General features: G+C 42.3%; 1 protein-coding gene across 7 annotated transcripts in view; it reads right to left on the bottom strand.

The window, feature by feature from the left end:
* Nucleotides 1–22,502, bottom strand: part of SHANK2 (SH3 and multiple ankyrin repeat domains 2) — a 4,166,579-nt gene that overhangs the window by 2,317,014 nt on the left and 1,827,063 nt on the right. The gene's annotated exons all lie outside the window — the stretch shown is intronic.

Genomic DNA, 22,502 nt, shown 5'->3' with positions numbered 1-22,502 from the left:
CGTTTTAGAAAATGTAGAAGTATGAGAAATTTGCTAGACACTGCTATTACCGTAAAAAGACCGAAGTCAATGCTACCCTGCAGGCGGACAGCTGCCTCTTGAAAATCACAATTCGTAACATTCCTATTGAAGAATTTACAAGGTCCAGAAGGAATTGTAGCTAAGACGAAACCTACCACACAGAATGTAGATTCATAGAGGACAGATTTGGTGCACAGGGCTGCACTAAGTAGTGCATTCAGAATGCTAAATGTAAGATGAATAGCAAACACAGGTCGGAATATCTTAAACCCAGACAGAAGACCACAGACAAACATGTAGACACAGTAAGAATGATCACACAATGCACAAAAGACAATAGAATTGTACAAAAGATCTTTTAGAAAAATTGGCACCTACTGCAATTAGACCCAGACTGTTTATCTGTTCCCCACTACAAACGGGCCACCATAGGGGGTAACAGTTTCCCGGTAAAAGCTGCCAAGCTCTGGAACTTGCTGCCTCCAAACCTTAGAGCAGACCTACCCTATCAGAACTTCTGATCCAAGGTTGTCTCCTGGCTGAAATTGGAGTCCCATTAAGACAATGAAATGCCCAGCGCCTCCCGCACACATTGTAACCACGTGTGCCTTCTTGCTTACCTGTATATTACGGTTCCATAATATGACTGCTGATTTGTATACAATACAATGTACCTATTTTTGTATCATGTATATTCTGTGTATTGTAACCAAGCTTTGGAATTTCTTAAATGCTGCGCCCTGATACCCACGGGTACGCTCGCGCATTATAAATAATAAAAACAAACAAACAAACCCTGACCTAGCAGACTGCATAACAGACAAAACAGACATGATATACACTAAGGTCCTAAATCTACGCACTGAACTAAGCCCTAGCTACATGAACAAAACCAGACGTGAAAACCGGACCAATATTTTGACTGGCAAACCAATCAAGGGTTTCTACAAATGCTCAAATTGTAGTATGTGTAAGCATGCCCTCAACAACATTCAGAATTAGAGAACAGCTAATGGCAAACATGTCAAAATAAGGGAGTTCATTAACTGTAGAACCACCTTTGTGATATGTCATAATATGTGTGTGCAATAAAACCTATCTGGGAAGTACCATACGTGAACTCAGAATACGAACCAGGTGGCACCTGGGAGGTATCTCTACCCCTGGGAGCCCCTCAGCACTATCAGAACACTGGATGAAAGAACAAATCAACAACAGGAAAGAAGACATCAAATTCTTCTGGGCCATTCACATGGAACCAGATGTAAGACTTGGAGACAGGGAAAAGAATCTATGACAATGCAAATGTAAATTGATTTGTGAGCTAAGATCAATTGACGAGGGTCTGAACACAGAAATGCACAATTTTTGTGAAACAGTAATTTACAAATGATGAATGGACGCAGCAAGCAGTTGTCCTCCAAATACTAAATCCATCCGCCTAAAACAGATACCAAAGAAAAATACATAACTAAGGATCAAATATATGGGGGGAGCCGATTGACCACAATAATGACATATATGGCCAAACCTTAAGAGACCACCAGAAAGAGACGACTACTACAAAACAGGGTCCTAACTTGCCTGCATACTAGCTCATCAGCTTGAATCAAAAAATTGCTTAACGCATTAATGATTGGTGTACAATAGAAACACAATCTAAGACAAATGGGTTCTTTAATACAATGATGATACCATAAACAATTCAACCTAAAAAACATCGATTTTGATATAGGTTATTAACTAAACACCAAGTGACTGAGATAAATGAAGATAGATATTTACAACAACACTCTTTACCCGCGTTATAAAATACAGAAAAAAAAATCGAGATTATCAACATACGCAAACTAATGTCATGACAGTCCCAAAACTGTCAGGCGTCAAAATAGCATGTAATTACAAGAATCACGTGACCAATAAATGTGAGCGCGCCCTTTGATGATATCACTGACATAGTGACTAACACATGCATAACCAATAAGACGGCGACAGCACTGTCGGAGATTAAACGGCGGAAAGTCAATGGACTTAAACGGGGAAACCGTAACCAGGGCAAAGGAAGCTAATGAGGTAAGACTGAGAAGAATCTTAGAAGCATGTGAACGAACAACCTTAATTATAGTTACCATCTAAACAATGGCATTATGTAGCAACGCAGTGATGATAGGTAGACCTTCGTACCTTTAAATTCTAAATGCGGCAAACACGCATAGATTGATTTGGTTTAAGCTAGCTCACGGCCTGAAAAGAAAAACACGATTATAAAAAGTGCACAACTCATAATCTAGAATTGAACTAGCTCACATACCAACTTGGATGGACAAGTTTGCATGTCGCCCCATTCGATCTTCCACTTGTTTTGGATATAATGCGTCAAGCAGTTTTTAAAACGTGGGCATAGAACAAATAGAGATACATTTCCATTGCAGTCATGACCACTGTGAATGGTTTATGCCCTATGGATATCTGTGAGTCTGGCAGCCATCATTGGATTGTGAAATCAAGCCTGAAATTGTGAACTTCACTCTGCAAACACCTTCTGAAAGACCATATTATGACAGCTTGCTCTGACATGTCCTATCCCTGGTGGGAAGACAATTCCCCAGAGGGGCGTATTATAGGAAAGCAACAGAGTGTAGATACCAGATTTATGAACTCAGGGGGTGAGTTAGCAAACCTACCTGCACACAAACACTTCATAAACCAAAATATGAATCAAAGTCCAAGGATATGAATGGTTAAATACTTCATACAAAAACAAGGGACTAGCTGGGATTCTCAGACTTCACATACTTACCCTATGTTAGCACAAATTATGTTCTGGGGAGCGACATGACACCCAACCCATTGCCCATTTTCTGGGCCATGGAAGGCGGTATGGCACCGAAATTCAATAAATGGACCAGAAATTTGACAATCAGAGGGGGACTCATGTGACTCCCCACATCACTGCTGCAGGCAAGGTTCCCAGCACAGTGCTCCCTCTCTTCATGGGAGCGACACACTGAGAGCCCTCCCTCCTGCATTGCTACCCTGTTGGCACAGGTCGCACCTAACAGACACAGCCAGGGTATGCATGAAACCCCTGTGCCGCCCCACCCCTGCACTCTTTACATTATGCCTGAGTTGCTCCTGGCATACGAGACACAGGTAAATTCCATCTTGGTCATTTTTCACCTGGCAGATGCCTCAATTTCACGCACCTGGCTTCTGACACTCCCTATCTTTTCCGGGCCACAACCACCACACAAGGCCCAGCCAAGTTTGGGAATCCCTGCCCCTATTGCAGCACGTTTTATCATGATGAATAACCAGGGAGATAGGCAGTTCCCAGCAATCTCCCCAAGCAGATTGTCTCACTTTTTTTGGGCAACCGCATCCCACCCCAACATGGAACATAAAAGATTTGTATACCCCCTTATGGCTGTGTTGGGGGTTTTGGGTCCGTAAACCTTGTTAAACATCCTCATTGTGCTCGGGCCTTTAACTCGGTCCTCATGGCCCATATCTCCCAGTACAGCCCTGAGGAAGGATATAAAATACAATTAATCACAATTATACACTTCTGGTCCCTCACTTCTACTCTTTGGTGTAGTACCATTATTTATGATGCTTCTGCATTGATTGTCCTTATTCAACTTTCACTAGCTTGTTGGGAATAGAGTTTTCAACTTCATTAAATGTCTGGTATAGAGACTATAACTATGCACACCAATGAAAACACTGTTTTAAACACCATGGCGGTTTCACACCTCACCAAACAAGTTTTTTCAGTCAATTGGGTCTTTTAGTTTGGTTTCCTACCCATCATTTCCTTTTAGTTCTCAGAGTAATATTGTACAGACATGAACTATAAACAACACAAGAATATTTCTTTCCTTTTTGCAGCTACTTAATCATTACCGCCCACACTGAGAGAGGGCAGTGCAAGGCAACGGGTGCCCAGAAGCTTGTCTTAGCAACCCTGAGCAATTTAAGTGTCATTAAGGCCACCTATTGTCCAGCTTTGCCCCCCCCAACCAGAATTTCTAAGGCTTTAAGCACCCATCATCGAGAGCGCTGTACCACTGACATGGAACCCCGGAAAAAGAATATGAATAGGAAATGAGCAGCTGCGCAGGGGAGGCAAGTCAGGCAAGCAAGGATGTGCCAGGGAGGAGCATGCAGTGAACGGTGAATCTCCTGGAAGATGCCGTTGTTGTACGACCTGCCTGGCGGATGGGTCATCCCTTCCCAGAGGGCAGAGGAGGGCTAAGGAGGAACCAAAGAATATGACAGCAGTAAGCAAGCAGTGTGGGGGGAGGCCAAGAAAATAATGGGAATGTAGCGGAAGGCTTGGCCTCGGGGAGGGTGAAATTGTAAGCCCTTTGAGATATTAATACCTGCAATTCTGCCTTCCTCATTGACTGGCCCATTCACTGCATTCCATAAATGGTCCTAAATTCGATTCCTCCTGAACTTAATCGCCAACTGTCAAAGCCTCCTAAATGTAAAGGCAATAAATACCTCCAATTAAACCTTAAAAAGTAGGAATAAAAGTAAAACTGAAACGTGTTCATTAACAGTACACGTTAAACTACTTCAAGCATTTTTATTAAAGATTCACAAGTACTTTACTTTTCTAATGTTATTTAATACACTTAACCATCTTTATAACAACCTTTTAATGTCAAATTAAATGAAACTATTAAACATAATTGAATTATTAATAAGAGGATAGCTTGATCACAGGATCCTACTGGCATTAATACATGATTCCGTGTGTGTTCTTGTAGTCTAGATTGTCCCCAGGTGCCTTGTATGCATTGTGTTCATTGCTGCTTAGTAAATTATAGCAACCCACCCATTTATTCCATCTTTCTCAACTATCAATGCTCTAGATTTGTACAAAAGCTGTTCACATCTCACATTTGCTTTTGCTCATAAACTGATATGCTATCACCAGAGAAATCTGTTTTGGAAATTGTATGTATTCATTCTTGTTTTGTTTGACTTTTGTATTTCTTTGATTTTTGTGAGATTGTAATGCAATTGAAGAATGGAAGGACTGACTGTAGACCTTCTGCTGATAATAGGTCACATGTCTGACAAGGTTCATGCTTTGCCAATTGCTGATTGAAAAAGGCCGGAATCGTTGGATTGTATGACAATGTGAATAAACAATATTTTTGTAATTGATAATGTCGAGTGTGGATACTCAATGATGCAACCATTGTTCTTTGGAGCAATTTGAAAAAGGTTTGTAAAATTAGTCCAGGATTTAGTACTGACATTTAATGAGCTAGGGGTCTTCACTGACACATAGCAATATTGCCCAGGTTCCCATTGGGGTGCTTTCTTCCAATAGAAACACTGGAGCTAACACTCTGTCTCTGCGTGAATCAATGGCCTGTGATAGAGGTCCACGAGAACATGCACCTTCTCCCCCAACAACAACAGGATTTAAGAATAGCCACTGTATTTGTAAATAACTGTCCTTTACATTGACTGTATTCAAACATATTAAGTGGTGATATGCTAAAATATGGAGTGGATCTGTCTCTTAAAAACATGACTTTGAGACTGCTTGTCTATGATTAAAACTGAGGGAGGTATCTTGGGGAAAACAACAGTTATTTCTTCCCAAACTCTAAACAGCCTTAATAGAGTTTCGGCTGTGCATTAAATCATATTAATGTGTGTATGTGGGCTACGATAGTATGATCAAAGGTATAATGATAATCACAATGTAAGTATGCATACAAGCTCTGGCTATTTGGTACAGCAGATGCTTGCCATGTGGAAAAAAGTAGTATTCCTGGGATATTGATTACCATACCTCGATCCTCCTCACAACATCAACTACAATGTATGAGTCACCTAAGGAAGCAGTGGCTTTAGATATTTATTTTCTGGGTAGGAAGTTAATAGTTGGGAATACAGGAGATTGATACATTGTTCTCCAATCACAATTTGTGTAGTCTTCTGCAGGATAGGTCTTATTTTACCTCAGTTTGTTCATCTGTCCTTCGGTAATACAATTATCAATGCAAATATAATTATTTCCCTTATAGCTCCCTCACCCCCTTCCACATTACCTGCATGCGCATGTGCTAAAATGAAAGAATGCATTAATGTTTGCACTAATTGCACTGGGTGTCTTCTGCCGCCTGCATGTCCTGGTATGTACCTGCACACCTGTCAGAATGCTCTGTGTGGGTTTCCAAAGTTACCTTCTGAGATGTGGCAGAATATCTAACAGAAATTATGTTTATCACTATAGCAAGCGATGAACACAGTGTCATTTTTCTTCCACGGTTCAATAAGCTGACTTTGCAGCAGGTGGTCTTTGTGCGTTTCAATAGAGCTTGTTCGTAAGAAATTGACAGGTTCAGTGAGAAAATCATATGGTCCACGATGCATAAAACTGTGCACTAGTCCCTTTGAAGACATTTTTACAGGTTGCAGTCACACTAATTATTCATGAATTGCTGCAATATAAAGACAACTCCTACATTCACCCTTTTTAGCACAGCATGTTTTGATCAGTGCATTCAGTAGATATGAGTGGAGAAGGGCAAGAAGCCAGTTTTGTCTAGTTTTGAAATACATCCACACACCTTCACTTTTTCTGAAGATTAATTGGTCAGTTTCAGTATATGCACTGCTGGGCTGACACACTGTCCAATAGGAGCGTTGGCTGGCAGCCCTCAGCTGGTAGGACTTAAAGCCAAAGGTTATCAATGTGAGCAAATACAACGAACAGATAGGAACTGCAACAGCACTTAATTTAAGTAGGTGTTTGTCATGGCTGAGTCCCAGTACTTATGTTCTAGCATCAGCAATTATTATTTCAGTTCAATTTACATGGACAGATTTGCTTTGTGTATTTTCTTAGGAACTTTACCTAATTCTTAACAGTAGACAGGGCAAAAAAAGGATGTATGGACGAAACACATTTGCTAGAATATATTTGGGCCCTCACACTTATATAGCAAATCCTGTATTGGACTGCAGTGAGATGGAGCTATTGATAAGAAGCATCTGATAATTATTCCTAATAATATCATCCTTGCAGTGGCCCCAAGCCAGAATTGCTACATCTGTATTTTTTTAAGCATTCACATTTGTGTCCATAGAAAACTGCTATGGTGGTGATTTGGTACAGTACAAAAGCATAGTAACATAACATAGCATAACAGGATTTGAACACTGGATCAACCCTTGGTATTCTAACACAAAACTAATTTTCATCCTTCAATTTATTTTGATTTATAGAGCAAGAGACCAAGGGTCTCATTGCGAGTTGAGCGGTATTCTGATGGTAGATCCACTGGAATACCGCCCAATGGAATTACCGTTACCACCACTTGGTCTGGCGGATTTACCGCAAGATTGTAAGTGTTGGTGGCAGTGTTTGTCCCCATTAATTTGGAGTACATAGGGCTCCATGGGGGATTTCAGTAGAATTGTTCAGTGGAAAGTGGGAGGATTTACCTCCAGCATAATGCTGGAGGTAAATCGCCCACTCCAGGGCCAAACTTGCAGTATGGCGGTGTGGAAGAAGTGGCAGTAATTTCGTTACTGCCACTTGTTTTCCCACACCGCCATCCTCGTAATGAGTCCCCAACACTTTTCAGTAACATGCTGCTATAATGTACATGCTTGCAAATTGCCATCCAATCTATAATCCAAAAACATACTTAAGGCAAGGTAGTTCATTCAAATCACTTAGGGCCTAATTCACAGAAGCCTTTATCATGGCAAAACCCCATTGGAAAATGCTCTGTGAATAAGGGTCTTAATAATTTAGGTGCAACTGATTTGTTTGTATCTGTTATTGAATGGTAACACATTATTAGTGACATTTTCATATATATATTTGGAAATCCCAAAATTCTATTGCTAATAACTGACTCGCAGAATGGACGTGCCTGATATTTTCCAAACAAAAGGTTTGTCACGGGCCCCCCACCAGACTGGAAATTATGGGAAAGATTTGACTCAGCCGTTCTTCCTTCTGTGTTCGATAAATGAGTACCAACTTTGGTTGGATTTTATTGTAGGTATATCTGTTTGATGTAAAGCGCTTAGGCGCAAGCAGTATACAAATAACACATCATTACTAGGGGTCATCAACAGGGGGGTACCGAGTTAAGATGATCATCACTTCCCACATCCGCTGAATTTTAAGGGTTTTGTTGCATTAAGTCTGATCACCTTAACTGTCCCTTAACTAAATATATATATATATATATATATATATATATATATATATATATATATATATATATATATATATATATATATATATATATATATATATATATATATGGGTTGATTAAGCTATGTATAAATAGCACTGTCCTCTTAGAAAAAGACAATTTCTTGGAGAAAAAGGTTTGTATTTGAGCTAATTTGCATACCCACAGTGCCTTGCTGTTGTGGCTCAGAACTGGAGCTGAACTTCCAGTGATGGCTACTGGGTGGCATTGTGGAATGTGTGACTGGGCTCAAATGGACGTTACGATTTTTATATATATATATATATATATATATATATATATATATATATAGAAAACACGTGCAATAATAACTTTTTTACATTCAAATAAATTAGGCAACTTTGTACAGCATATTAATATTTTGATCTCTGTGGCACCACGTAGACTGTTTATCAGCACAGTCCATTCATTCCTCCACACCAACTCAGAATCACATTGCAAAGTGCAGAGAAAAGCATGGGCAATCTTACCATCTCACACAAAGGAACAGAGAAAAATGAAGCCAAGTTATAGCAAAGAGTGTCTGGGTTTTGGTTTTAGAGGGGGCCTAGGGGGTGAATGCAGATGAGTACAGGGAGTGGGGGAGATGCTGGGGGCAGGGAAAGAATTTAAGTAATTTGAAAAATAGATGGGTGTGTCAGGTACCGTTCTTAAACACTAGCTTTGAGACTGTGGCTACAGAGGGCTGTTCAATTTGCCATAATATATATATGTTACAGGGCAGCGGTCACCACCCAATAGTTAAGGTAAAATGTAGTTACATGGGACATCCAAAAAATTAATTTCGAATAACTTTTGACTCATGCGACGCATGTGGCTGAAATTCTGCAAACAAATGTTTGTCATGTGGTTCCCCAGACCGGAAGGTTTCGGAAAGATTATTTGAAAATCAAAAAAGTTATTAAGAAAACAGAAAAAAACACAGTTTCGTCCTAGTCCCCATTCATTTCCCCATAGACAAAAAGGGTCCATTTTTGTGGGACCAGTCAGCCAAAACCACTGGACAGATTTGGATCACGTCTCAAACAACTTGGGCGATCCTATTGTGGTTTGGGGTTATTCCACTGAGTACTTTTTTAAATATTTGATGGCAAAGGGGGTCCCCCCTGTTCCAAAATAGATAACTATATCTCAGGTAAAATGCCAAGTTACTGGTTGTTTATAAATGACAAATCTGCCATCTTTTTTTTCTCATCAAGAGAGATTTCTGCGGCTATAACTTTGGTTAGCTGAAAATGAAAAAGCAGGAACTTGCCATTTCCAGGTGAAAATCAGGGAAATATCTTTAGGGTAGAGGTGGGGGGGGGGGGGGTTAATATAATGCCAAGTTAAGTTTGGGAGTTGGAGGAGGGGTGGGGACTGGGTTTGCAACACACAGCTTTTCGGTAACCTCGGCTATCGGACAAAATAGCTGCGTATAGCTCACTGTTTATAGCAAACTCGGTCACAGAAACAGCGAGTCCTGTGGGGTGAATAGGTGAAGGCAGGGTAGGTGAGGAGGCTATCAGGGGAGTGAGGGGAGCAGGCACACATGAGGGGGACACTTGGCGAGGGTCCATGAGTGGCTCACACATAATGGAAGCGGGGGAGCCGACTCGCCAGTATCCTTGCCCATTAGGGAGGTGCCGAGCCAGCCTACACTGAGCGCTCCCTCAGCTGCTTTCTGCAGCTGAGGGAGTACTCCTGGGCTGGCTTAAATGGTTACAGAGAAACGTGATTTCCCTTTAGACAGTTCAGTAGTACCCCCGCGCACATGTCCATTGAGTCATGCAAGGATGGGCTGTTTTGCTTCCCAAGCATTGCATGTCCGATTGGGGTTGCAGGGTGGGCTACTGCAGGCCTGAATGTGCCAGAGGCACTTTTGCACCTCGCTGCACATCCAGGGGTGAGGGACAGCGAGATTGAGGTCTCCGGCACCACAGTGCATATGCAAAAGCCAGGAAGCACTCTGTTCCTGTTGTGTGCTGCGTGGGAGCCACACAGCCTTCATTGTGAATCTGAGAGCAGGGCTAGAGGTAAAAAAAATAAAGAAATATATTTTTGTGTGCATGTATGCACGCGTTTGTATTTGTAAGTCAGTGTGTGGTGTGTGTGAATGAGAGAGTGTATGTTGTTTTGGTGTGCATGTTAATGAGAGAGCATATGAAAGCTGTATGGGTGCGTAGGGCTGGTGAATGGCATAGTGATGAAGAATGAATGCTGTATGAACGCTCATGCATATTTTTGAATGTGAGAGTGAATGACGATTGACTGCCATATGAATGCTATTACGTGTGTGAATGTGAGAGTGAATGAAGAATAAGTTCCATATGAATGCTATTGTGTGTGTGTGGGGGTGGGTGCGTGAATGTGAGAGTCAATGAAGAATTAATGCTGACGCATGTATGTGAGAATGAATAAAGAATGAATGATGCTGTGTGAATGTTGGAACATGTATGTCAGGCCCTGGGAGTAGGCCCCAGATTATGGGGGGTAGTGGAGGTGAAAGAGGGTGTGTGGCAGCTCTTAATGTGCTTTGTAATGATTTACTGGGCATCAAATTGATGGGCAGTACAACATTAAATGCAGAGGTTTAGGCAGCATGATGAGTGTACCTTTGTGGTACTGGACCACATTGGTGGGTCCAGTGTGGTCCTTTCTTTACTGTGATAGGGCATTTTTTACTGTTCATCAAGGGTGAAGGCCGCATAACGAGTGTTTCCAAGTGGTACAGGCCCACATTGATGGGTCAAGACTGGAAAAACCTTCACTGTGGCATGGTTTATTTCCGGGTCCTCAAGAGGGAAGGCACAATTATGAGTCTTCTTACGTGATACTGGCCGGCATTGGTGGTCCAGTCTGGACATATTTATTTACAGTGGCATGCCATTTCTTACTGGGCACCAATGGTGAAGGCAACATGATGAATGTTCCTAGGTGGTACTGGCACACATTGGGGGATCCGGTCTGGACAAATCTTCACTGTGGCATGGCATTTTTGACTGGGAACCAAGGGTGAAGGAGGCCTGATTAGTGTTCATACATGGTAGTGGCCCTTGTTGTTGGCTCTGGTCTGGACATATTTATTTACTGTGGCATAGCATTTTGTTCTGGTAACGGGAGTAGGTTCTGGCATATATTGCTGTAGCTGTAGCCTCCATGAAAATGTAGGGGCCAGCCAGCATGTTTTACTGGCAGATATTGCGGGAAAGGGCCTCAGGAAAAGCAGTTAGACAATGCTCCTGCGCAATGTTGGTCACTTGCTGCATCTATTGGATTTTTACCTGTGTTACCCTACAAAATCCATTCCGCGTTGTGGTTCTTTACTCACATTTTCACAAAAAAATCCCCGAAAATGCATGATTTTAACCCAATCCTTTTGAAACTGTGATAATGATATGATATGATGTGGCCTTTATAACACACCTATACACAAGTGTTTCAAGGCGAGACGAGTCAAGGAGGGGGAACAGAGGGAAGACAGAGACAGCGATCTTACTAGGCCAGGTGACATTGAGATTGCACAAGGGCAGGGGAGAGGGGAAGGGCAGAGGTGCCGGGGGAAAGGGGTAGGGGGCAGAGCAGTACATAACGCAGCCATAAAACAAAATAAATAAAGATAAATAAATAAAATAAATAAAGACAATAAATAGGAAGTGCAGCCAGCAGGTGGCAAGTGCAGGGTAAGGGCAGACATGGCGTTTCAAGTGCTGGTGGGGGGCTGTGGAGATACAGAAACAGTGCCCAAGTGCAAGGGTTGCCAGGGGGCAGTGCAGGTGTGGAACTGGCATGGAGGGGACCGGGGCCAGAAATCAGAGGGTAGCCAGGTAGACCTGTGCAATTTCATTTTCAACCAGGAGATGATGGAGATGAGAGTTGCACCTGTACTGTCCACACCCCCACCCTGCCTAAACTGTTCCCAATCCATACGCTCCAACATACGCTCCAAATAATGAGCAAAGGTTTAAGCTGAGAAAAGTTCAGTAAGCAGTTAGCAAAACAATCAGGGCTATGTGGTTGCCATTAATAGCAGAGTAGATTGTGCAATACAAGCAGGGTGCCAAGAAGCAAATGTAAAAGTAGTATGTAGTACAGAGATGGACAGGCAGAGAGAGTGATGCACGTAGACATGAAGAACACCTGAACCTGCACACAAAGAACACCTGCACCTGCACATAGACACAGATAATAATTACATTCACGCATGAAGTGCCCTAACATGCAAGACACGAAGAAAACTACATGTGAGGGAATGAAACCCTAACATGCAAGACACAAAGAAAACAACATGGCAGGGAATGAACAGAAGTACCACCATTACTAAGACCAAATTCTGCTAGGCCAATTCTGAAATGCTGCAGCCTGACATAAAATTGCTTAAAGCAAGTTTCCAGTCTTCACGATGCTCAGAACAGCCCGACACACCAAGGTCAGTGTGCTGGGGGGAGTTCTACTTAGCAAGTTGAAACCACACAGATAAGGTTTCCCTAGACAAACAGCATATAATTATTAGGTTATAAGTTTCCACTGGTATGCCATGTACAACTGGCTACCGTGCCAAGTGATCCTAGAACAAATGAATATACAGCACCCCAAAGGGCTGCCAAAAGAAAATAAACACTTGCTAGGGTAGTAGAAAATACAAAAAATAAATAGAATTGAGGTCCAAACAGTGTTCCTCTACCACATGATTTACACAATGGTCATTTATTCCAGGCTGCATTTGAAAGTGCATCTGCCACTTCCTTAGCACAGACACAGCGACATTAGCCAAGGCCACAAGCAAAGACTGACTCAGGCCTGGGAGGGGAGTAACTTCTTTGAAACTGGAATATAGCAGTTTAGACATCACTTCCTGTCCATCATGTCATTTAGCATTGTGTAAGGTGTTGAGGTCAGATGAGACAATGTCCGACCAATTACATGATGTTCTTCGTATTGAGTAGTGTAGTAGAATGCCAACCAATGGCATAGTATATTGAAATGTATTATCTGTAGAGGCCTTGCCCTAGGAGGGGTTATGAGTCCAACAAGGACTACCTATAAGTGGTTCACTTATAGATAACTATGTCTCATATTCTACTAATGAATCATGTATGAGAACAGATGTTTGTTGTGATTGTACTAACCGTGACATCAATTGTAACGTTTTCTTCTGTTTAAAGTTGTTGTTTTCGACACCATTTTTTAGACTGTCTTTGCAAGCTTTCCCAGCAGCCGTTTGTTTTGGAATAAAGCTGGGTTTTCTTGTGCACTTGGTGTTACTCTGTTATTGAGTATTTGTCTTGTCTATTATTGGTATCTGTGGGCCTATCCTAACATTTGGAGGCACCGCTGAGATCACCAGTTTCTGGAGGAGGGTCGAGGACTCCTCGCTGCGGATTCCCTGAGCAGCGGAGTCCACCTGCAGGGAGCGGTTTGAGTGAGCACCTGAGAAGCAGTTGGCCAGGGCCCAATTTGAGCAAAGTCCTGCCTGGTCTCGCATGCGGCACGCTGGGTGCAGAGGTTGAAGCAGGCACATAGAGGAGGCTTGAAGCCGATGGACCATAGGAATCATATGATAAAGTGAATCTGTTATGATATCCATGGATGATAATACCTGTAGGGGAGGGTATTGTGTTGCATTGTTTCTTAAGTTGAAAAAGAGTATTGAAGAGAGAGTAACAGATACTTCTGACAGTAGTTGGGGAAGGCTGTTTGGCTGGGCGTAAAGCCCAGCTTCCATTGGGTGGCAGTAAGAGATAAAGAGGAGATACCCTATATAAAAGGAAGACAGCTGTGTAGAATAGCTTTATTGTTGTTTATTTTGTTGATATTGTTTTGTTATATAATAGGACAGTAAAGGTCTTTATCAGTAATGGTAGTGTAACCGTTAGGATTGTTGGAGGTACCTATGGAGTAGATTGAGATTGTGCATTGTTGGGGTGAGTTAGAAAGGACATTGAGGGGAATTGTGAGGGAGGGCCACAAAAGGGAAGGAATGATGGTGGGAGTGTGTTGAGATGGTGATTGTTGTAATTAATTGGTAAATTGAATATTATATCATTATAATGACAGATACCGCCATTTTTCATTTGTGTAAATCTCTTCCCCAATATAAAAGAAAGATTTTGAAATACCATGTACAGAGGGTAAAAGACATGGCTGGCAAAATTGTCCAGCCATAGCCCCAAGAAGGGACACACTCGCGGCGTCTGCTGCAACATATGTACACATATTTACATGCCACACATAATACTCTACTTATGGAAAATGTTTGAGGAGGAGGAGCAGGAGGAGTAGCAGATCCAAAAAGAAAGTGTAAGTACAGGAGACAATGAAAGGTGTGTAAAACCTGCAGTGCCTCCTCCCCTCAACCATGTCCACCGTACTTGACCATTTATTGAAAACTACTGCTGGTACAGTAATCCTCCATGTGTGCCCCCAGGGAAGGAAGGTAATAACAAGGTAAGGGAAAAGGAAAGGCAGCACAAACGGCACCTTAGCAGAGAGCGTAGAATACAATAAAAGAAATAGCTTTGGAGCACAGCAAAAGAAGAAAAGAAGAGGTGAAAAAGGGTGAATGGTATAAAGGGAGGAGAACAAGGAGCCGTGTTCACGCTGGACAAATGGGTAGGAGGACAGAGATGATTTTAAATAGATGGACAGAAAACTGACAATGACAACATGAAGGCTTTGGAAAGAGAGGATGAGAAGGAGAGAAGGAGAGAAGGAGAGCAGAGTATAAGAGGGAAGTTAATGCTATCATTAGTAGAAGAGTGACAGAGGACAGAGAAAGAGAAGAGAGCATGAAGGGAATTGTAGGTGGCATTAGCAGAAATATAATAGATGAGATTGAAAGAGGATTGTATGTGAGTGGAGGCAGGAACAATGGGGCGTTAGAAGAAGTAGAAGGAGGGTAAGAAGCGTGGCAAGATGAAGAGGAGAGAGAGGAAGAATAGGCGGCACAAGCCCCCCAAACAGGGATGCTTGAAAAAATAAGAGTATCCCTTAAAAGACTTGTGGGATAACCAGCTAGTATGGAGAGAGAGCCCATTGCTTCCGGGGCTTCTACCAATAAATTCAGGAAGGAGAAAAACATATGTGAACAGATTAAGAAATGTGCCAGGCTGATGAGCAAGCGGCATGGCGATAACATCAAAAGGGACGATGGGTGCGGCTTCAAGGGAGGGTTGACGCAGTTGCATTTATGCCAAAAGGGTAGGGGTCTAGCTCAATACGTGCCATGGCCACAAACAGATAAAAATACTTTGATAGCTGCCTTACCATTGTTGACAGCAGGAGCAAGGGAGTGAATTTATGAGTTAGAGAAAAAGATGGCAGGAGTAACGTTAGCAGTAGGGCACGCGAAGAGTTTACATACTTTGACATTGGGAGAAGAATCAAATGAGGTTTGGAAAGGGCATGCTATCCTGCTGTGATGGCGCAAAATAATGCACATGACAGTTCACTGTTTAACATTTGTAGAGCAGACCTTTTTAGGGCATTGAGGGTGCAATACCATGATACATTGGACATGATCGACATTATGACAAGCAAAATGGGTCTAAATGAGGATCCAGCGGCATATATACAAAAAATACAAGAAAAGTGGTGTTTAGAAACAAGAGAAGCCTGGAACAAAAATATACCCATATCTGATCACATTTTGTGTCCAGGTCTTCCCAATGAAGTGCAAAAACAACTAAAGAAAATTTTGGGGATCGAAATGAAACCATGGGCCGGGATACAGTTGAATATTGTCAATTAATTTTTGACTGAGACAAGAGAAGCAGAGGAACGAGAAAGAAATGAGACAAAGAGAGGAAGCTAAATTGGTGCAGATGAAAGATGACATTGGGCATTATGCATGGATGTGCAGGAGTGGAGGGGCAATGAACAGAGGATGGCAACACCTTGGTCCAAGTGGGGGGGGGCGATATTTCCTCTGCCATATTCTGCTTAGGCACAATGAGAGCAGGGTACATTTCAATATATGTTGCAGCAACCATTTCAACCATGGACACAACTAGAGACGCAACCACAGATGCAGCCAGGCACCAGAGCAGCATACACCGCAGAAACAGCACTTACAACATCTGCAGCAAGCACTGAATCCATTACAAATGCAAACAAAACAATCAGGACAGTGGGACAGGAATATTCTGCCACAGACTATCGACCAGCATGTCTCCACAAGAGAACAGCCCCCAGAGAAGCTTGATGTGTGCAGTGCTATCAGTAACTCCCAACCCAGAAGAGGAACCCTGGATGGGGGTGAAAATAGGAGCTAGGATGTTTTCTTTCTTGGTTGACACCCCGGGCAACACGTTCTTGTGTCAGGGAGGGACGGTTTCCACAGTGCAAATAATGATGGACGCACACGTGTTTTCTGGGGCTACGACAAAGTTCCCATTCACAGAAGAGATACCCATAACAGTGGGAGAAAATATGATGGCTGCGCATTTGTTTTATTTTCTGAGGAAACACTGGTTAACATATTGGGAAGAGGCCTGATGGCCAAATTGAACATGTCCATTTCCTTAAATGAGGAAGAAATAATATGCTCAACACCAGGAATGCACTATGCAAATTCAAGAGAGGTTTTATGGGCATGTTATGGATGGAAGGCATTAAGAGGGATACCCCTAAATTCAGAATTATTTATTTATGGGGTACACGTGTTGTTAGGATTGCACCCAGGAATATGAGACATGCTGCTATAAATACCCAGAGTTTTTGTTTAGAGCAGAAGTACCTGTGGATGTGTTAGAAGGTGAGGTCATAACATTACGTTTAGTAGCAGCAGTGGTGCAAGAAGACAGTGTAGTGTTATATGGGACAGATGAGGAAGGTGTTAGCTGGTGCGCGGCCATTGTTCTAGATTCAACACACTGATTGATTGACACAACAGATGATGAGCTATTTGAAGATGACGATACAGATGATGAGATCGTTTTTGAAATATCCATTCCATATCAATTGCAAATACACTACAGAGAAATTCCTCAGATAATACTGTCTGAAAAATTACCATCATTCATGCAGCAAGATTTGGCAAATGTACCAAGTGTACTATGCACTAGCAGCTCTTATGATGTAGGTCTGTTGAAAGGGATTGGAGCAGTACGAAAAAAGTTAAAGAAGTGAGCAATTTTACCCGAGTTAAACAATATCCCATGTAAAGAGAGGAAAATAAAGGCATTCATGAGGGAATTGCCACCTTGATGTTATAAGGTGCTATAGTACCATCTGAATCCCCATTCAACACAGTCGTATACCCAGTGAAAAAGGCAAAATGAGGGTCTTGTAGAGACATACAAGATTTACGCCCCTTAAACAATAACATTGAGCCCAACTCCTCGACACCTAGGCCATCACGTCACCCATCGCGCCACGTGACTTGCTGCCCTACCCTCTCCTCCCCACTCACAGCATTTCCTTACTGTGGGCCTCGACTCCAACACACATGACTCCCACAGGGGTAATGTGAGTCCCCCAGTGATTTTAACAGAGTCGTGCAGATGGACGTGGGAAATGTACAGACACCCAGTACAATTATACGGTACATTGATGATTTGTTAGGGTGCAGCATCTCACAGGAAGAGTGCAGGGCAGAATCAGTAACATTTCTAAGATTATTGGCCGATAAGGGTTACATGGTGGACAAGGAAAAGTTACAATGTTGCCAGGAAGAAGTGTTATATTTCTGCCAGATAAAATCAAAGGAGGGAGGCGGGTGACGCCTGACAGAGCAGAGGCAATTGAAAACACACCTCATCCAGTGACAGTGAAAGATTTACAGCAACTGTTTGAGTTATGTAATTACTGACACACGTGGGTCTTTGACTACAGCATGTATGTTCGGCCCCTTTTGAAAGGACTGAAGGAAGCACAGAAAGAGAAAAGCAATATAATGTGGAAAGACACAATGATCAATGTATTTAAGGCCCTGAAAGAAGCCATACACACAGCTCCAGTGGTATGGATACCAGATTACAAGGAAGAATTGTATTTATTTTTGCATTCAAATGGGTACATGATGATGCCTCCTCCTCACGCAGTAAAAATAAATGGGGCACAAACCCATGGCATATTGCAGTTGGATCTTAGATCCAGTAATGAAAAGGCATTCCTCATGTGAACAAGAACTGGCCTCAGGTGCATTTGCAATGGTGAAATCATCTGAAATAATGATGGGCTGTTCAAAACATTGTATTTGGAGCACACACTATTTGCTGTCCTCGAGAAACCTAAGTCCACGCTCACCTGCCGGGCATCTGGATATGAAGTCATGTTGTCCAATCCTTCAATAAACATTGTTACTTGTCGTACGATGAATCCTTCAAGATTCATAGCAGAACCAGCAGAGGAGGTGGAATAGGTTCTTGACTGTTTTACATACACTGACGTTCATGATGATGTAACCCCAGTGAAGGAATCAAAGCTAGGGGGGGGGAGATGTGGCTTCCGTTGATGGTTCATCGAGGATCAAAGCATGGGATTGAGCCATTCAGCAGTACCAGTGATGAGACGCAGGGGTGATCATTTTGAAATTGTGGGAACTATTAGTTTACCAGCACAATTTTCTGCACAGGCAGCTGAATCATTAGTAAATATATTAGCATTTGAGGAACACAAAGACCAGCCGTTGATGCTATATTCAGACTCAACCTATGTGACATCTACTGTACACTCAGGAATGTCACGATGGCGAAGACAGGGCTTCAGCATACAGATGGCACACAAGTACAGCATGCCCCATTATTAGGAAGATTACTAGATGCACTGGCATATCCCACAGTGGTTGCCTTGGTGAAGTAAGCAGCCCATACAAAGGGCACAGATTTGGTTTCTCACTGTAATGGTGCGGGAGACACAGAGGCAAAAAGGGCAGAATATTTCCCGCAGATAGCAAAAAAATACAATTGCCCCACACAAATGTATGCCCAACATGAAGATAACAGAGGGCTACAATGCATTACCTATAACACAATTTGAAGAGCTACAGGGACACTCCACAGACAGATCAGGATATTTGGATAAATATGGGGTGCTAATTATCTCCCTCAGACCTAGTGTGGGGCTAGGATAGCACTGGAAAGCGTGTTATTCCACATGAATTACTTACAGTAGTGCTAGAGCAGCTGCACGTATCAGCACACACAACAAGAGAGTGTGTTGCAGCAGATATTTCAGAGTACTGGTTTGTCCCAAATTTGCATGAGAACATTGTGAATTCTATCATCAATTGTGCTTAGTGCCAGAAATATACCACTGGACATACCAATGAGAGGAGCAATACCCTGCCCAACAGAGCCATTTTGGCATTTGCACATCGACTATGTTGATATGCTCCACAATTGTAATGGAAACCAATAAATAATTGTGGTGGTGTGTTCTTTTTTATGTTGGATAGAAGCATGGCCATATACACATGCAAATGCCAAATCGGTTGCTAAATTCCTCGTACATGAGTTGCTTCCCCCGTGGGGAGTGTGCAAAGTGCTGCAGTCGACAATGGACTGTACTTTGTAAACAGGCTATTTTCTTAATTAACATCCCTGCTTGGCATTCCAGCTTGGCATTAAGCATACGCTTTGTACTGTTTACCACTCACAGGCCAACAGTGTTGTGGATCACCTCAAAGGCCTGTAAAATAAACGCATTGCAGAATTGAAAGACACCCGGAAGAGAAATTGGTGAATTACTTCCACTGGCTCTTTTTGCCTTACACAATCAGCCAGGCTCTGACCACCACCTCATGCCCCATGAAATTGTAATGGGCAGAAATATGCAAACTCCCATTGCTTCTCCCATTTGCACTCGCTTGGATACAGAGAGCTCTGCTGCAGTGCTAGGTGATGAAATGCATGATTATTTAACTGCCATGAGTACATGTCTGAAATGTATCTCTTGACAGATAGAGGGTACAAGAAGCAACCAATGACCACAAAGAGAAAATAGTGAATGTGAAAACTGTCATAACCCGTTTGTCATTATATCCAGGAGACCTAGTTTATCGAAAGAACTTTGTCCAAAAGTGGCACAAGCAACAATTTGAAGGCCCATTTACTGTCAAGTAAGTAACTCCCACTGCAGTAAAAGTATGCAGTAAGAAAGCATGGGTGCATATAGGTGATGTTAAAATGTTTGGAGGCACAGCCCCCCTGTCAGACAAAGAGGAGCCAGAAGAAGAAGAAGAAGAAGAGTCTACCAGACCACAGGCGAGGATGAGGACAAGAGATGACCAGCAACGTGCAACGTGACATAACCTTATTGAACTATAATGATCCATGTATTTCACTACAGCGAAGGACACTGGGGCATTATTATCACAATATGTGAAGAGAACAAGATATCTGTAAAAGATAGACTTGATGGCAATTATGATTGGGGCCTTAATTATTTCCCTTTGTTGTTTTTATTTTGCCAATACCTTAGCAATGTGATTGTTTAGTGATAGTGCTGCCAATATAACAGTTAGCCCCAGCGAAGTAAGGAGAGATGTAAGTAATGATGAACATCTTATGAGACAGAATTTTGGGAGCATTACTCAGAAAACTGGCAATCTTTGGGATCAACATATGATTAAGGTGGCTTGGCAGAAATTGGATGAAAACTGTTTTGCTTGCTTACTCCTTGTGTACGCTTTTAGTGTATCCAGATTGTTCGTGGCTGGGGAAATAGCAGTAAAAAGGGCTCACTGTTTAACTAACATTGCAATATTCAAAACAAGGGGAGAAGTCCACAGGAGTTGAGCTGCTATAAAATGGATAATGAAAGCAGATTCCCTTAATAATGATAATTATATGAAGGAGAAGACTATGGTAAATAAAGGGATGAAATACACTGTGAGGGCCACAAAGGGGAGCAGTAACAGTAATTGCTCATCCCTTATTGAAATGCACTAATGATCTAGGACAAGAGATACCCTTTTGCTGTGATAGACCACAGTTACACGTAGCGGGAGAGGTGTTTACCTCATGGGGTTGGGTTGAAGTGATAATGGGATGTAGAGCAGAAGCACTTATAAGATTCTCATGGTATCCTGTGGAAAATGTTAACAAACAATGAGTAGAAGAATGGAAACAATATGGCAGACTGTTGACATGGGTGGAGGACGAAAAGGGCCAGTACACATAACAAGGTTAGAAAACCTATCACTGTGTTTCGTGAATAATGGCACAGTGCAGATGGGGAACAACGTGCAATATAAATGCGTTATTGATTTGCCAGGCATGAACGTGGGAACAGCAGTGCTAATGGGCCACTATTGGGCATGTGGTCCACAGGCTTGTATGCAATTCAGACCAAAATGGGGTGGAATTTGCTCAATGGGGCATTACATGTGCAGGCACTGGTAAAGCCTTAAAGCAACGTGGTGCAAATAATAGATTATCCCATGGTGAAAAGTCACCATAAACAGAAAAGACCACAAATCACAAAAAGAGCAAATTATTTTTCAAAGAATTTGGTCGATGCCCTAGATGTTATCCCATCTGAACACAGGCTATTTAGAAAAGCACAAATGTTCTTTTCATGCCTCCTTGCCCCTGGCTTACAATCGGCAGTGAATGGCAAGTGGCTGCAGACAATAAATGCCACTAAAAAAAAGAGGCTACATGTGATTAAGGAGGAGTTGAGAGCTATCAGTTTGAAGACTCTCCAGAACAGGTATGTCCTTGACCTCCTCACTGCCATGGAGGGAGGTGTGTGCACAAACATTGGCTCAAGCTTCTGCACATTTATACCTGCACACGATGAGAAGAATGGGCGCTTAATGGAAGCGATAGAATTTGCACACAAAAATGTTCCACAAAAGAAGCAAAGCAGAGATTGAGGACCGGTTTACAGCCCTATTTTTATGGGTGCATACCATACCTGGCTGGGTAACACATTTAAAATACTACTAGCAGTTACGCTATTGGTACTAACAGGTCCTTGCACCCTTCAATTAATATTATCACAGTGCAGGAAAAGTGGGACTAAGGATGTAGAGCAGCACATGATGACTGTAATATTGGGTAAGGATGACGTGGTACACACCCACACCCAAGCATATGAACCACATGAAATGCATGTCATTGAAAGGCCATTGGGACCACCAGGCACTGTAGTTGAGCCCTCAATCGACCCAGAAAATTAGAACAAGCACAGGGTCCACTTTGAAGGAGATGGGAAGTGCTGCTTCATGACATGTGGGCCAGAAGAGTAAGTAGAATAAGGAGGCAGCCTGAGGGTGGTGTGTAAATT

The sequence above is a fragment of the Ambystoma mexicanum genome, chromosome 11 (genome assembly GCF_040938575.1).
Source record: "Ambystoma mexicanum isolate Mex_15411 chromosome 11, UKY_AmexF1_1, whole genome shotgun sequence".
In the NCBI taxonomy this organism is placed as follows: Eukaryota; Metazoa; Chordata; class Amphibia; order Caudata; family Ambystomatidae; genus Ambystoma; species Ambystoma mexicanum.
The sequence above is the reverse complement of the archived record's forward strand: the minus strand, read 5'-3'. Positions and strand labels throughout refer to the sequence as shown.